At 48.1% G+C, this 5008-nt stretch overlaps 1 protein-coding gene across 3 annotated transcripts in view; it reads left to right on the top strand.

Annotated features, from left to right (window-relative positions):
• The window catches only part of kansl1b (KAT8 regulatory NSL complex subunit 1b), a 24135-nt gene continuing 19127 nt past the window's right edge, over positions 1-5008 (top strand). Inside the window, exon 1 of one of the 3 annotated variants that reach the window (XM_062455381.1) lies at positions 1-101. The gene's annotated coding sequence lies outside the window, so the exon portion shown is untranslated. Of the gene's footprint in view, positions 102-927; positions 1398-5008 lie in introns of those variants that run through there. The other 2 variants (XM_062455382.1, XM_062455380.1) reach the window with 2 other exon arrangements.

The following is a 5008-nucleotide window of genomic DNA, read 5'->3' as shown; positions in this document are numbered from 1 at the left end:
GGTTGACAGTCTACCAGGATTAGGATTGCTGGGCGCAGTGACATGGGTAACCACGAAATGGAGAATATATACGTATGGCAGAGCCATCTCGCTGTACTGAGGTATGTATTTTGCTCTTGACTAGTCAGTTAATATTCAATGGATGATATTTTATATCCAAGGCTAGAACACTGGTTTATTTAAACACATATTAGTGCTTGAAAATAGGAACGTTTGTGTTTTATTATTATTACGGGTGAGGGGAAATCTGTCTGCTTGTGAGTAAAGCTGACAGCTGGATTACCATTGGACACAGCCGCCGCTGTTCTGATGCTGCCTTTGGGCCATCTCAGAGGCAGTTTCTATTTCTTACCAGGAGATGGCGCACGGACACTAGCGACGACTGGTCAATAACGACTTTATTATAAAATGTCCCGGTTCAGCTCTTTTAAAACATGATCTAATCAATTTTTTTACGGAATGGAATCTCAAACATGTGGCCCAGTTCTCGGCAGGCGATGAATTTGGAGGAAATGCAGTTTAGGCTGAAGTCTTAAAGTACCATCAGTTAGAATGGACACTGTAGAATTGAGCCACAAAAGGCTCTGTTGTTGATGAACTATATGATGATGAGGCTGCTTAAAGAAGACTGCTGTCTTAGAGAGACTGCTGATGCTATGGGTAAGGTACACTGCTGTATGTTAACTGGCGCTCACCTGCTTTTCGTTTTACTCGTTTTCTTGTTGCTTTTGATGAGCTGTTTGAAGAGTGTACGTTTGGACCCTTCAGTACACACTAGCAGGCCAGGCCCCTTAGGCCGGAGACATGATTGGGTCATGATGGAGGACAACAGTAGGGCAGGGCTGCATCTTTGTCGCCCTCTGGCGGACACGGGCGTGTCCTCGGTGCTGTTCTACTCTAGTGGCGAGTATGAGCAATGTCTCCCGCCGGCCGCAAAGACGTTCTACGGCTCTGTTTGTCAGACCTGAAATTCGAGAGAGAGGACCGAGCCGCCATTTTCCGTGTGACGCTCTCCCTGAAACGGCAACGAGAATAACGGATTAACGGGGGAATTGCATATAAACCTGACAACAAAAATCATCTTGGAATAAGAGACGAACAATTTGAGTATATTTGGAAATAGAACCGGTGTGAAAATCTACTAGATTTGCACTGCATCTCTAATTACGGAGAGCAGGCTGACGCGGTTCCTGAACTATTCGTTGTTTCGCCCATTTCGTGATTCCGGGAGCTATACTGGCTTCAGAATTAGAGCGCACTCTTCGGATTTTGTGAATAGGCGGTGTTGCAACAAATGATTTTTTCTATTTTAATGCACCTTGATCGCACACACGATTTCCTATCCGCGGCGGGGATTTAATTCTACAATTTCCCCGGACTTGGGTTCTCATCACGTGGTAGGTTCCTCCTTTTTTCTTTGTCACTTTTATCTTTGTGGTAAAAAAAAAACAGAAGGAACTTTGCCTCTTGCTTGTTAGATAACAACCGCCAACCTACTCAAGGAAGTAGTATGCCACTTGATTATATTTGACAGAAGTTACGGAGCGGGGGATGAGAAAATAAGCTACATTTTGCCAATGCAACCAGACGTAGGTTAAGGCATTTCGCCATATGGAAATAGCCTACTATCTTGTCCTACGCGTATCAATGTCAAGTTTGTCATAGAGAAGATCTCTCATTCAGTCTCAGTATATGGTGAAATGCATCTGGAAACAGCAGGTCTGCAAGCCCGCTCCACTGCCCACGAGAAATGCAGCTCGCCGCATTCTGAACTTGCTCGTGCATTATGTAGGCTACGGTACGGTACGCACCCAAGCAATTCTGTCGAGCGAGCGCCAACGCTACCGACAATATTTGTAGTCTTTCACCGTAATCCTTGAATGTTGTGGTCCATGAATGCGGTAACACCCATTTCCATAACAATTTTGGACCTATTTCCTCACAGCTAAGAATTACGACGGGGTTATATAATCGCGTAACCATTTACAGGCGCCACGTTATACTAATTGGCACAGTAAATATTTTATATCAATCAAGTCTGGCCAGCCTACAGGTTTGTGTTTGTCATGAAATGTATAAACCTCATCGTGGGGAAAGGTATGCGTTTATCCCGCCCCTGATAACGCAACAGCTTGTGTTGCAATATTCTGTAAAACTAGCAGTTAGACCTGGAAGGACGATCCTAAATTTAGAGCTGTTTTTTAATGGAGTCTATTCGTTCGTAATTAATTAAAAAGGGATTGGGATGAGTTTCTATTTTGATCCTTATCCAGATTCTGCTCTTAAGACCCAATCCATGGTCACACTGGACTGATGGCGACCTAGCTGGATACAAATCAGGCGTTTTATTCACTGATCTTGATGAAGGCAGTAGTGACAGTGCAGATAGTGTCTTCATCATATTCACTGCAGGCCCCCCCTCCCTCTCCCTTCTCTCTCCTCTCCCATCTCCTCTCCCTTCTCCTCTCCCTTCTCCTCTCCCTTCTCCTCTCTCCTCTCCTCTCCTCCTCTCTCATCTCTCTCCTCTCCCTTCTCCTCTCTCTTCTATCTCTCCTCTCTCTCTCTTCCTCTCCCCTCTCTCATCTCCTCTCCCTTTTCCTCCTCTCTCTCCTCTCCCTTCTCCTCTCCTCTCTCTCCTCTCCCTTCTCCTCTCTCTCCTCTTTCATGCGATCCTCTGATAGCAGGTTAACCCATCCGACCGGGCCCAGCCAGACGACCAGTAGTTTTCCGTTATATAAGCGTGTGTTGCGTTACTGTCCCTGGCATGGAGGGAATGATCTCAGCGCTCGTCGTCCCATGGTTCCAAGATCGCAGGATCTCAGGGATGTGGACGTTCCGTGGAGGTCGTCTGTGTGTGGGGTAGTCTGTGTGTGGGGTAGTCTGTGTGTGGGGTAGTCTGTGTGTGGGGTAGTCTGTGTGTGGGGTTGTCTTACTGCAGACTTCTCATCAGTAATAATTAGCTTGGTTAATGGTTCACTGAAAATACTGCTGCAAGAGGACTGTTAGACCTTGACTTTTGTTGCTGCTGGGTTGTGTTTGTGTGTGAGTGAGCTTGAACATGCGTTCGTCCAGGGGATCGGGCATGGCTGTGCTAGACAGGGGAGTTCAGAAGCCTGGCTAAATAACCAGAAGCTTGTCTGGTGGTGAGTGGTACCCTGTCTCCCCCCCCCCCCACCCACCCACACACACCCACACACCCACACACACCCACACACACACACACACACACACAGCCTTGTCCCAGTTCCAGCCACATGCTGGTGTGCTACATCAGTAGTAGGCCTGGCTTCTCCCAGCAGTGTCCCAGCCTGGCTCCTGAATGGCTGCATCACCCACACTGCAGCCAGACAAACGTCCTGGTTTCAGGGAGGGAAATGTGTGTTTAGCTACGGTGGAGGTGGTGTTGTCATGTTAGTTTTTTATTTACGTTCAATCAGTCATGAAACTACAATCATTTATATATTTGATGAAGTATTCTTATAAAGGCATACTATATTTCAATTCCTAATATAAGAGATTTGCTGTACAAGTTCTGTTACCTAGTGTGAGATTATTATTGTAGTTGGGTAGCTTATCTAGTATGTACATTTCTGTCTATTTTGTTTTTGTACCAAATGGAAAGGACTGAACTTAATGTAGTCAAGCCATTTTAGTTTTATGAACATTTGTTATCACTGTTTGGTTCAGTTGCAGTTTCTCATGACCTCAATCTACAAACCAGGCCTCCGCTTCATGTAGACCTTGTACTCTATGAAGTATCAGTTTGATGTCAGTTACAGAAGGAACAGATTAGGGTGGATTTGGTGCTCACACAGACTACAGAAACGATTTCACACGTGTGTGTGTGTGCGAGAGAGAGATAATGGAGAGTTTCAATCGTAAACATTTCGTTTCAACTTTGTGACATCATGGCGGTTGCTCCCGCTTGCTGTGTCATCCTGTCAGTTGACACAGCTGAACCTTCCGTTGCTGCCGGTCAAGGCTGACACACACACACACCATTAGCCCAGATGAGGGCGTCAGATAGTGGCAGTGACTTGGCCCCTGCCAGCAGACGGAATAAACATCCGGTGTTCTAGAACGTTCACTCCATAGAAAGATCAGTAGCGGTGTTACTGTTCTATCTCTGGTCCACTAGTACCGCCTGCATACTGGATAGCAATGCAGTCTAGTATAGCCTCACTCTCTCTCACTTTCACACTGTCTCTCTCACACTCACTCACACACTTTTGGTGAACACTGAATGGTTCATGTTGTCTAGTCAGGCGGCCGTGACCAAAGGAAACCCTGACACCATACACAATCACACAGTGTGATAAATGCTGTGTAGTCTGACTTGAGGGTAGTCTCTTCTGTCTGGGGGCTGCATGTGGGGGCTGTCAGTCATGCAAAGGCTTTGACCTACATTGGTGCTATCAGCTGTTAGCTCCTGCAGCCCATGCTAACATGGATGCTGCTACTGTGCTGTGGCCCTCCCCTCTCTCACACACACTTTCATGTTTCTCTTTTTTCCCCCAAATCTTACACACACACACACAGCAGCACACACTTTTGGATTTCACCAACAAATCTGGTACCCCCCCCCCATCACCTGCCAAGTATTTTTTGGGTGTGTGTAACAGACCATCTGGGGAGTCAGGTTACCCTCCCGTTCCGTCCAACTTCCCTCCCCAGCCATGCCCACGCCCAACCCTCTGCGCCAGTGTGTGGTTACCGGTCCTCTAGTGGGTTGACATGTGGACCTACACCATGTTCTGGAACCGTCACCAGCCTCCTTCTGCTCAGTACGACCTCCAGAGCACAGGCCCCAGAGCATGGGCCCCAGAGCACGGGCCCAGAGCACGGGCCCCAGAGCACGGCCCCAGAGCACGGGCCCAGAGCACGGGCCCAGAGCACGGGCCCAGAGCACGGGCCCAGAGCACAGGCCCCAGAGCACAGGCCCCAGAGCACGGGCCCAGAGCACGGGCCCAGAGCACGGGCCCCAGAGCACGGGCCCAGAGCACGGGCC

Source organism: Osmerus eperlanus, unplaced genomic scaffold (assembly GCF_963692335.1).
Source record: "Osmerus eperlanus unplaced genomic scaffold, fOsmEpe2.1 SCAFFOLD_133, whole genome shotgun sequence".
Taxonomy (NCBI): domain Eukaryota; kingdom Metazoa; phylum Chordata; class Actinopteri; order Osmeriformes; family Osmeridae; genus Osmerus; species Osmerus eperlanus.
The sequence above is the reverse complement of the archived record's forward strand: the minus strand, read 5'-3'. Positions and strand labels throughout refer to the sequence as shown.